We start from the raw sequence: 12961 nt of genomic DNA on the forward strand, positions 1-12961 counted from the left end.
ACAAGGTTAAAGCTGAAGCAATAAGAAGCAATGTTTAGTGTCAGATGAAAAGATTAACTCCTGTCAGCTCAGACTTGTGAATCAGCGCTTGTGGTTTTCAAAGCTTAGGCCTTTCAAAAGATTAGATAGCAAAGAGAGCAGCTAATTCAAATACTCTCGTTAAGCTGTTTGTTTAATCAGATTAGGTGTTTGCAGCTGCAAATTCCACCTGAACTATAAAGAGCTATACAGTAGACTGAATATTTAGGACCCGATTAATCATTGTCCCAGGCTGGCACAAAGGGGTTAAGCACAGGTGTAAAGACCTGGGACAGGGACACTCTATGTCTCTGCCTGAGCCCAAGGTGCAGGGGGTGTTCGGGGGTGGACTGAGGATGGACTGGAGTTGGTGTAGGTGGGGCAAACAAGGAAGGAAATGAATTATGGGGGTGAGAAGCAGTGTGGCTGGGACAGCTTACTTCCCAAGTATTTTGTGCCCCGGTATAGCTCCATAAGAGCCATTGCAGCAAGGGGTACAAGTGAGGGCAGCCCCGAAGGCTCCACCAACCCTTGCAAGCTCCGGAAGAGAGGCCCAAACTACCTTTTCTCTGTCCCAGTGCTTGCACCCACCCAGTGAAGGGATGAATCCACCCCTTAGAGATGTTCTGAGATTATGGGTACATGATGGGAAGATGTGTCACCAAATGGAACGGAGGAGAACATGTAACATGTTGATGGGAGCAAAAGCTTCCTGCAAGCAACAGAATAGATGGTAGATAGTGTCAGGAGGTTTACTACTCACTGCTGGAGTGTCTCCTAGGGACTTACCTGGGGACTAGCTCTCGACAAATCTGATGCCCTCTCCTTTGGTTGCTTGCCACGTGGTGTCTCTCTCTCTCTCTCTCTCTCTCTCACTTTCCAGACTACATTGCTCCCACTTCATGGCTTGGCCCTCTTGCCCGGTCACTATAGTTCTCCCCTTCCAAGGTCTCAATGTCCCACTGGACAACCGGCAGTCTTCTACTCTACTGCCTAGACTGTGCCACTTCCCCAGTGGCTGGTAGGGGAACTAGGCCTATCCTTTACTTCAGGTTCCATCTCAGGGACCCTATGTCTAGCAACTACAATGTATGAAATCTTAAACCCTGTTGCTCTTTCCCTGGGCTCCGTCCTATCTTTCTTCAGCCCCTCTCCCCCTTGGGCTACTATTGGAGCTTTCTCTACTCCCTGTGGCTAGAGAATCTGCATTCGACATTCCCTAGGACTCCTCCTCTTCTCTTTCCAACTCCCCTTCTATCCAGAGTTCCTCCCTACAGTCTCCTACTACTACAAACTTCCTCTTTGTACTTAGCCCAGCTCAGCTTCATCAGCCATTAGGCCTTATCAGTCCTGACTCTCCTCCAGCTGCAGCCTATCATGGGGTTAATTGGCCCTTTTTTCCTACTCAAGCCTTGTGTGGGGTAGACACCCCCACCCCAGCTGGGTTGGAAGAATGGGGAAACACATTAGAGTGTTTGAAGTGCTCCTATCCCACCATTTCTAATAGAATCAGACTTACAGGAAATAAAATGTTTGCCTATTCTGTGTCTCTGTGCCACTTTGCCAAAAGTATTCTTCAGTGGAGGTTGAAGGTGCTCAGGGTTGCTCAAGAATTGGCTCATCATACATTTACAGTCATTGTAACATACATCTAATACATCTTTACATGTATGTTACAATGACTGTAAATGTATGATGAGCCAAATTTTTTTTATAAATAAAAACTATGCCAATAAAATGCCTTGAATTTAAAAGTTTATTCTAAAATTGCCAGCTGAACTCTAATGGTAGTGTCAACATAGGTGTGGCAGAATCATGGAAAACCTTGAAAGTTAGGATGCACCTGATATTGATAGAGGATAGAGGCCAGTGAAATGAGCTGAAAAAATATTGCAGACCTGTGATAATATTGACTTGTTTGCTATTGAGTTATACAGGTTGATTATTTTGATCTTCATTAAGAGTGTATGTAAGATCAGGGCAAAGAAATCAGATGCGGGGGGGAAGAGGGAGTTTCATGCCAGATCTTCAGCTAGTATAAATCAATCTAGCTCCAGTGATCTGGACCTTAATCTGCTCAGAGTGACTATATTCTGGTCTACCAACATACACACACATTGTTAGAGTTTCAGGATTTAAGACATATTTCTAGATTGCTAACAAAACTGGGATGTAAGGGAGGACAAGGTGCATGATATTGCACAGCTACCAAGACATGAGGTTATTAGTATATATAAATGATTTAGGTTTGTAACAAGGCCTACGCTTGCCCTCACAACAAATCAGCCAGAGACCTCTTCTGAGTGCAATCACCAGTGTTTTTTATTTTCATTGTCAGTTCCCACCACCTTCACTTTACAGTATGCATCAAACCAGTAACCTGGGGGACAGATAGCTTCTCCAGCCAGCAGGGATACACAGTCTTTGGCTTGGCTCGGCTCGGCTCCGCTCCGCTCCTCCCTTTCTTTTCTCCTCTCCCCCTTCCTTCCTGCAGCCCTATATAGCCCCTGGCTAACGAGGCCCACAGGTGCTTCCCTTCTAGCAGTTAGGTGTGGCATACTCAGCCAGCCCCAATTAATGCTTCTTAATTGGAGCTGGGCTAACTGGGGCCTGGCTCAGGACCTCCTGGCCAGCACCCTATTACAAGGTCCCAAAATAAAGTGGTGTTAAATGAGAGGAAGGTTTAGAAACCAAATGAATGTTCCTTAGGAATTTCAATAAAAAACATGTAAACATTCCCTTTTATCATCTCTCAACTTTTGGGTAAAATCAAGTACAATCTCGCACGTTGGATGAGTTTTCTGTCTGGAAAACAAAAGTCAGGGCTCCAAAAGTTAATACAAATTTTACTTAATTGGAGAAAAATCAGCACACTGATTGCAAATAAATCACTTTGCTTATTCTAAAATACAGGGGGTGGGAATGTGCAAACTCAGGCTTGGAGGTGAGCCTCTAGAGCCCTGACTTTTGTGTTCCAGACAGAAAACACATCCAATATGCATTTTTATTAATCTATGTCTCTGGCTTGATCTATAACAATTTTAATAAGTGTCATGGTAAGAATGTTGCATATGCTCATGTGCTACTAAACATTCATGACTAATTTTCTGATTCCTGATTATGTTCTTGGCTACTCTTGGGATATTGTTTTGACTTGAAAAATCATTAGTTATTTGTGGGGAGAAAAAACTATTAGAACCTCCTTTCTTTTACATTTGTATATTAGTACAAGCAATAAGTTGAGGCAAGACGTTTACAAGTCCTAACACCCTTAACACAGGAGATGTTAGTGGGTAAAAGGCCAGTAAACTAGTAAATTGATTGTTTTTGATGCTATCTACAGTACAGACACAGAATGTGTTGGGGAAAGTAGTAATAACATGACTGTCCCCCAGACCTGATTAAGACATGGATCTGTTTTGCCATGTAGAGGTCACCTAACCATGATCCTGAATTGTCCCACTGACTGGCACTTTAACAGTGTTATTTATTTACAGAGATCACCCATACACTTAGTTATTAAATAAAGTAAATTCTCCAGGAGAACACAGTTTGTGTCTTTCCTGTGTAATAGGCTGCTCCTGAACAAAACATAAAATGGCAGCTGCTTTCATTAGATGTCTAGAAATTTAAAGGTACAGTACACAGAAGTGAAATCTTAATTTACATCGCTACATATGTGAGAGACCAGGTGGGGTAATATATTTTGAGTTGGTCCAATAAAAGATATTACCTCACCCACTTTGTTTCTCTAATATCCTGGGACCGACACAGTTACAACAACACAGCATAACTATATCTGTGACAATCAGGACTGTAGCATGGTTTGGAAATATGGTTAACCAAGGATTCAGTCACATCTACACTGCAAGACCAAAGCCTGTTTTCATAGAATCATAGAATATTAGGGTTGGAAGAGACCTCAGGAGGTCATCTAGTCCAATCCCCTGCTCAAAGCAGGACCAACACCAACTAAATCATTTTATCTGTGTCTGGGGACTATCATAATGTAATTCAGCCCCCTGACCTGTTTGACTGTAATAGTCTGCCCTGGATATGAGTTTACTATTTTGTGTATAACTATAGTACATAGGTGGAGCCCTGTCTTTTTGTACATAGAACATATGTCAATATCATGTATAAATTGTGGGTGTTAGCTCAATACTTGAATGATTAACACTATTTGACTTGGTTCAGCTCACATATAGCTGCCTTTTCCTTTCTGTTTTCCACACTATACTGTAAGAAAAGAGAGAGAGAGAGAGAGAGAGAGAGAGAGAGATGCACATGTGTGTGTTAAGGGATGGGGAGGGAACCCACTGATCAGTGTGTGCTACCCATATACCTTCATGACCAGTCCACGGAGACTCCTGTCCATGGGGCTCAACAGTAGAGCAAAAGCAAAGAGCCATCTGCCTGTATGACCTTGTCTCCTACATGTTCCCTGAAGCCTTCAGATTAAGTCAGTGGAACTCCTACCTTACTCTACAGAGGTTCAAATCCCCCATGCCAGAATGTCAGAAACTTGACTGGTTTCCTCTCCCTTATGTGAGTTATTGCCAGGAAGGGAAAAATGGAGCTTTGATTAGTTACTGATACATGCATGGACTGTTTTCAAAATTGCATACATACACCTCTCCTTTGCTAAGAAAGTTAGATCCCATCTCAACTTTGTTTATGGATCTCTCTCCCTCACATACACACACCTCCCATTGTTACCAACATTTAGCTTTTCTCCAAATATGTCCATGTGGTGAGCTGGCAGGCAGTTAGTTAAGGTATCAGCCAAAGCCCTGGTGAAATTTATGAAGCAGGGAATTATACTTATAATCAGAGGTTATTTTTCCAGAGCAAGGGAAGAATGCTCCATGATTTTGAATTTCATGATTTCCCATATTTTTTTCTTTTTGATTCTTGGTGAGTTAATGTATGATGAATGTACGTAATATGCCTCCAAACCTTGTGATTTTTTAAAAAATAACCTAATATAAACCTTTTGCTCTGAGCCTTATTGATGTTTTATGTCAGTTTTACATCCCTCCTCCTCCCCCCCAAATTTCATTAAACTCGCAATTAAACTTTTAGTACCAAAAACATGCTTTCACGTGCTCAATCCCATCTGTACTGCAAGATCAAGACTTATTTAACTGAAGACAAACATCATGTAACCCAGCCCCCTGACCTGTCTATATTCTTTAGTTTTAATTTTCAAATTAATCACTCAAAGAAAAGGGCCCATTTTCACTTAGAAACAAGACTGATTTTACTGCCCCATTTTTGCTCCATAGAATCAATTACCAGAGGAAACATGTAAATCTTGATGTGCAAGTAGTTTTGCATTTCATCATGTGTCTCTAATACATCTTTAGTGTATATCTATGAGACACAGAGAAAACAAATGAGAAATGAAATAGTGACCTTATACTCCTAATTGTCCCCGAAGGCCCAAATCCTGCAATGAATCTCATCTAGATGGACCCCTGAACTGATATAGAGCCCCACTGATGTCAGGGATCTATCTAGAGACCATTGCAAGGTAGTAGCCTAAATGTCTGATGCGTTAGAAAAAATAGAAGTACGGTGTGGTTTAAGGCAGGGATTTTTCAGAGCTGCCTTGATGATCCGGATATCCAGTTCCCATTAATTCTAATAGGAATTGGACATCCAGAATCCTTAGGCAGCTTTGTGAATATCAGCCTGAAAAGAACCCAGTAATGCGTGGGGGGTGGTAATGTGCATTTTCTCAAAGAAAAGCCATTTAGGGTCAGTTTCACTCAAGGTAATGAGAGCTTTCCATCAATTTCAACAGGTGAAGGATCAGACCCTTTGACGCCTAAAGAATCCCAATAAAGATGAGTAAGGCCACACTTTTCAAGAGTGCTCAGCACCAACAACAGGGGACAGATTTTCAAAAGAGCTCAGCACGGGGGGAGGAAGGGGGTGTGCTGGGTGCTGCACTCTTTTGAAAATCTGTCTGTAAAGATCACAATGGCACCTTATGGGTGCTGAGCACTGTCAAAAGCTGGCCCTTATTTACATGCCTAAATGAGAGCTGATCTTGTTAGAAAGTTTGGCCCCAGTTCTGGGTGCAGAACATTTGAAAATTTGGCCCTGAGTTGTTTTGAAAATTTGGCCACAAGTGCTCAGGCACAGTTGTTCCATGCTGCCAACCACAGCTTTTAAATGTCTCTTTGCTTTCCTTTTGGAAACTGTTTAATTTCTCTTCCCACCTGTTATTTTTGAAGCCTTGTCAAGCATCCTGCTACGTGCTGAGAAAGCACTGGTTGGTAGCCTTATTGTTTCAATTCACATCTTATACAGATACAGCAGAGTGAATGTTACTAGTGTTTCTCCTGCCTGGGACATTACACATATCAGCTATGAAATGTTGTTTCCAGTCTTATCTAGAACTTTATTAGTAAGTGAAAACTACCAGTATGTTACAGCCAGTAGAAATATCTGGCCTTTGAACATATTTCTGGAACAGTAAGAGAATGTTCAGCTGCATTATGGTGCAGAGCTTCAATTCCATACTGTTTGGCTGTAATAAATCTTAAATAGCCTGTTCACCCCGCTGCATACCACCAGAACTTTTCAATTGTGCTCCCGCCAACAGTTATGCATCATCTCTACCAGCTCCAAATCTTTATCTTGTTAATTTCTTACTGTGCTTTCCTTACCATGTGAGAGTTGTTTGTATTTAACAGTATATTTGGTAAATAGGTAGACTTCACACACCCATTTGCTAATATAACAAAAGTAATCCAGATAGTTAAACTACTCCTGTGATACAACCAAAGGGAATAACATTATTTGGAAGGCTCCATTGCCATCTGCTACTCATCAGTGTGGGCGGATCGGTGGCTGCCTCCCTAGGTATACTGCTCCGGTAGCTGGAGGCAGAGGTAAAGTTACAGTACAGTTATATTGGATTGTAAAGCTTTTCTGCATGAACATATTGATCTAGTTTAACAGGGGACTGTTGGAAAAACAAAAGGAAAGTAACACAATGGCGCTCAATAAGCAACCTCCCAACAAACATTTCAGGGGAAATTGCAGGTCAGTGGCCTAGATCCAGGCTTCAGCCCAAAGTTACACAGCTGTTTTCCAAGTCTAGGAGCCTAGAGAGCAAAGAAACACCAAACAATTAAGTGATTTGGCTCCTGGATGGGGTGATCAAAAGACTGAGCAGTTTTAAAGACCTCTCCCTTATGCAGACTGAGGGAACTGGTTAGTGACATAAAGGAACAGATTATGCAACCCAGACCCAAGCAGTCTCAGGGGCTTGGGGCGGGGGCAGTCTATGGGAAGCTTAGATTTACCAGGAAGATGGTCGGTTCAGTATTTTAAAATCTCTGAAATGCTTTTGTTCTAAATACTTTGTTTTAAGAAGGCTGCCTTGTGACTGTCCTTGCTACTGGAGAGAACAGAACTGCAGGTACTGAACCTAATTCAGATCTGCTGAGGTAACCACAGTTGATATACAGGCCACTGCCACCCAAGGACTGGTATGAGATTAGGAGAAACATACAATTCTTCCCGCCCTTCCCCCATCCAAGAAGTAACTGCTCAAGGCCCGACACCTGAGGGGGTACATTCAAAGAGACCAGGAGGGGGTCAGAAGTGCAATTAGCTTGGTAACTATAACAAATGGCATTCTTCTCTGCTTGTCCTGTAAAATGCTGCTGCTGCTGCTGAACAGTCAAACAGTTACAACAATGCAACCCCAAAACGGTTACATATCAAAAGTGCTGGTTGCATATGGTCTGTAAAGAGCATGGTGTTTGGGGTGGGGGAGGATGAAAGCAGCTCATTTGTTAAATTAATGAAAACAAGAAAATTAAATAAAACTCTCAGGTGTACATTGTAAAGAAGCAAGTGTTGATTTGGCTAGATAATTCTAAAGTAACAGTCATGGAGCAAAGTCATCCAGCCACCACCAGTTTGAAACTTTGCCCTATAACATAGATTTCTGAATGGGAATTTCATTCTTTAAAGAAAAAACAACAAGGAGTCTTGTGGCACCGTAGAGACTAATAAATTTAAGGTGCCACAAGACTTCTCGTTGTTTTGGCTGAATCAGACTAACACAGCTACACCTCTGAAATTCTTTAAAGAATATTAGTTTAAAAAGGGAGAAAACAAATTTACTGTGCTCATAAGTGAGGCTCTAATACCTTTGAAAATAGATGGTCTATTAGTCAGATCATAACTTCTCTTTGCAAACCATTGGGGTGTGCCATGTAAATACATACAAAGTGGGTGAGGTAATATCTTTTATTGGACCAATTTCTGTTGGTGAGAGAGACAAGTTTTCAAGCTTACACAGAGCTCTTCTGCGGGTCTATGGAAGCTTGTCTCTCACAACAGAAATTGGTCCAATAAAAGATATTACTTCACCGACCTTGTCTCTCTAATATCTTGGGATCAACAACTCTGCATATGTAAATACATACAGCAGTGGGGGACTCTTAAATGTATAGCAATTTTAATACAATAACAAGGACATTTTAAATATCTGTGAAAAGAAATTCATACACACCGATTAGATATACTGAAAATTAAATGAAAAGGTGAAAATTTAAAATAGAAAAAATCCTTCTTGTATGACTACATATTTAGAATCCTTTAAAATGTGTATTATTCACCAGAAACACTGCAGTGACTCATTCAAGGCTATTACAGTCCATCATGCTAGTCAACACTGATGGACTTTTAAAATGTAGAATGTTTTCTGGAGTCAATAATGGCCTCATCACAGCCATTAAACTCTGTTCTCTCTCTGATTTTCAGTGGACTCCTAGGAACAAGATAATGCAACTGCAGTGCTGTAATTACATTTCTAAACAAAATGTCTAAGTTGTTTGTCATGTGCTTGTATCCAAAATAGCCACACACAAAAACCCCAAGACATTTTGAACTAAATAATCAAACCACATTTTAGGCTGACATGCAAAATTTAGTTTAAGAACATAAGGATGTTTTTGAATTGTAGGCAAGTTGCAATATCTGAAACAATGAACTTATTATCCTACCATCATTGGTATGTTTTGCAACCAAGTAAGAGAGACAAGGTGAGTGAGGTAATATCTCTTATTGGACTAACTTCTGTTGGTGAGGAAGATAAGCTTTTGAGCTACCCAGAGCTCTTCTTCAGGCCATGTAGAAAGACGAGGTCTCTGTGCTGAAGAGGTCACCACTTAAGGGTACTAGTGATGTGAGTAGTCATATTGAAGTCAATGGACAAATTGTGCAAATAGGGATGTCTCACTAGAATAAGTGTTTATAAGACTGGGTTTTAGACTAGACCGATGCCACAGATAAATGTCAGTCATGAGGGCACATATATCTCACCAGAGCAGAGATGAGTGATTTAAGGTTTAAAAAAAAAAAGTGTGTGTTTGGAGGGGGGAGTGTTAAAGAGGGATCTAAAGTCGGTAGCTTGAGAGATGGGAAGTGGGAGAGGCAAGTATGGGAGTGAGAAATAGACAGAGAATGCCTTACACTTCACTAACAAAAAGGGGCCAAATTAAAAGCAGACAGTGGGCCTTAGGTTAAGATTTGACCAAGATTGTGGTCTCAAATACACTGTGTTAATCCAACATGTGTTTCCAGTCAGAGAACTTGTATAACAATTTATTTTTCCAGCCAATTACTATTGTTTATGATTGAGTTATAAAACTCACAAAGTGGAGTATGTAAGGGAAACTTTAGTGACTGATTCTTCAATGGAGTACTATGAACAGCTCTTACTTCCACCAGTTGAATCTGAATGAACCTTTCCTGGCAAAGGACATGTAAACATTCAGTTTTGCTTTAAAACTGGATAATTGTCACAGGGTCCACTCAGCACTAGGGTGCCTTTTCCTAGAAGCTGTGGGGATTAATTTCTTTCAGTTGTTGTGCCCTCCTCTAGCAGGAGCCCCAGAGTTGCAGAGATGGCTGGAGAGACTTCTTCATGACTTGGTCCTCCAGCCAGGTCACCAAGCATGTTTTACCCTTCCAAGGTATCAACATCTCTCAGGGCAAACTGTCCCAGGCAAGCAGTCCACTCTCCACTGCCTGGTATGTGCCCTTCCCCAATAGCTAATAGGGGAACCCAGGCCTGCCCTCTATTCCACGTTCTACCTCAGGGCCCTCTGATCTGCAGCCAAGGTCTGCCTTATCCTATACCTTGCTACTTTCCCCCTGAGACTTTCCAATTCTCCCTCCTCTTGGGGTTTGCTAGTCCAACTCTGTCCTCCTAGGCAGTGACTGTAGGCTACTTGCCTCTATAGCCCCAGACACACCTGCTTTCTCCCAGGGAGTGGAATGGAGTCAAGTCAGCCTAGCCTTACACCCAGCAGCTGCTCCCATTCATCTGAACATCCATCTCATGTCATTAATCCCTGCTCCTCCTCCAGGTGCAGCCTGGGCAGTTAACTGGCCAAGTTAGCCAGCTTAACCCCTCCAGAGCTTGTGCATAGACACTCCATCAGATACACCATTAAAAAAAACCCTCTAAAAAGTTACTTCATATGGAGTTCTCTGGCCTTATCTTATTGTGCAGTGGCTTGCTCAACAGCCAGCCTTATCTTTTGCCTGTTCAAGAGACACCTTCAGCATTGCTGCTGAAAATAGGATTTGTCAAAAATCCCATATGTTGTCTTCAGTTTTTGTCTGCTTATGATGGGGTCTACTTACATTATTTTAGGGCCAGATTCAGTAACTCTTATTCATGTTGCCAAATAAGGGCTTGGCTACACTTGCGAGTTACAGCGCAATAAAGGAGCCCCGGGCACACTAGCTCACTACCCGTCCACGCTGGCAAGGCACGTAGAGCACTCTGACTCCACGGCTACAGCGCTGCTGGTACTCCACCTCAGCGAGTGGAATAACGTTTGCTGTGCGCCTACTGGAGCACCGCGGTGCCAGTGTGAATGGGGTGTTGCATTACTGAGCTCTGATTGACCTCCAGAAACGATCCATAATCCCCTTAAGTCAACTGGCCACTCTTGTCATTGTTTTGAACTCGCTGTAGGAATTCTGTAGGAATGCAGATATGTCCTTTCAAAGCTTCATTTTTGACAGCTAGCTGCTTATCTGCTCCGGGACAAAGGAATGCTGCTTGCTTTGAGTGAGTGAGAGAGAGGCGGGGAGAAGAGGGGGAAGTCCGCTGCTGTCTGAACTTACAAGTCAGCATGCTGACATGCTCTCAGTCCCCCAAAACCCACCCTCTCTCCCTCCACATACACACAACATACTCCCTGTCACACTCCACCCCATCTCCCGCATTTGAAAAGCACGTTGCAGCCACTTGCATGCTGGGATAGCTACCACAATGCACTGCTCTTTGTGGCAGTGCAAGAGCTGCTAATGTGGCCACACCAGTGCACGTCCAGCTGAGCGTGTAAACACTCAGCAGCATTTTCCCTGCTGCGGTCTCCAAAGGCTGGTTTAACTCCCAGCGCTCTACATCTGCAAGTGTAGCCATGCCCGTAAGTATTCATATGAATGCGTATATGCTACACTGAGGGCTTGTCTACACTGGCAATTTACAGCACTACAACTTTCTCGCTCAGGGGTGTGAAAAAACACCCCCCTGAGTGCAGCAAGTTTCAGCGCTGTAAAGCACCAGTGTAAACAGTGCACCGACGCTGGGAGCTGTGGCTCCCAGTGCTGGTACCTATGCCTCTCATGGAGGTGGTTTTTTAAGAGCACTGGGAAAGCTCTCTCCCAGCGCTCTGCTGTGACTACATAAGCCACGTTAAAGTGCTGCCAGTGTAGACAAGCCCTTAGTGCTACTCAATATGAAGACGGCGAAGCCTGTCCCTTAACATTTCTTCCTTCCCTGGGTTCTGCAGCCACATTACTTCATGGGACTGTGCAAGAACTGTGATGGGGGAAAAGCCGACTGCTGCAGAGGAGCATGTGGATCGGACAGAGACTTCTCTTAGGGGAGAGTCTAATGATAGAGAATCTCCAGGTTATCGTCAGGAGCAGAGGATGGAGGAGGATAATGTAAGGGCCAGATCAGATGATAAACATTCACATAAAAAAGAATCTAACACATCAGAAAAGGGCAGACAAATAAACAGTGACAAGTTTTTAAAGTGCTTGTACACAAATGCTAGAAGTCTAAATAATAAGATGGGTGAACTAGAGTGCCTCATGATAAAGGAGGATATTGATATAATAGGCATCACAGAAACCTGGTGGACTGAGAGCAATCAATGGGACACAATCATTCCGGGATACAAAATATATCGGAAGGACAGAACAGTTCGTGCGGGGGGGGAGGAGTGGCACTATATGTGAAAGAAAATGTAGACTCAAATGAAGTAAAAATCTTAAGTGATTCCACGTTTCATAGAATCTCTATGGATAGAAATTTCATGCTCTAATAAGAATATAACATTAGGGATCTATTATAAACCACCTGACCAGGACGGTGATAGTGATGATGAAATGCTAAGGGAAATTAGAGAGGCTATCAAAATTAAGAACCCAATAATAGTGGGGGATTTCAATTATCCCCATATTGACTGGGAACATTTCACTTCAGGACGAAATGCAGAGATAAAATTTCTCGATACTTTAAATGACTGCTTCATGGAGCAGCTGGTATGGGAACCCACAAGGGGAGAGGCAACTGTAGATTTAGTCCTGAGTGGAGCGCAGGAGCTGGTCCAAGAGGTAACTATAACAGGACCGCTTGGAAATAGTGACCATAATACAATAGCATTCAACATCCCTTTGGTGGGAAGAATATCTCAACAGCCCAACACTGTGGCATTTAATTTCAAAAGGGGGAACTATGCAAAAATGAGGGGGTTAGTTAAACAAAAGTTAAAAAGTACAGCGATTAAAGTGAAATCCTTGCAAGCTGCATGGGCGCTTTTCAAAGACACCATAATAGAGGCCCAACTTCAATGTATACCCCAAATTAAGAAACATAGTAAAA

The 12961-nt window shown here is 42.5% G+C and overlaps 1 protein-coding gene across 9 annotated transcripts in view; it reads left to right on the plus strand.

Moving 5' to 3' along the window:
* BCAS1 (brain enriched myelin associated protein 1) overlaps positions 1-12961 on the plus strand; it is a 92106-nt gene that overhangs the window by 7536 nt on the left and 71609 nt on the right. The window lies entirely within an intron of this gene.

This window comes from Trachemys scripta, chromosome 12 (assembly GCF_013100865.1).
Source record: "Trachemys scripta elegans isolate TJP31775 chromosome 12, CAS_Tse_1.0, whole genome shotgun sequence".
NCBI lineage: Eukaryota > Metazoa > Chordata > Testudines > Emydidae > Trachemys > Trachemys scripta.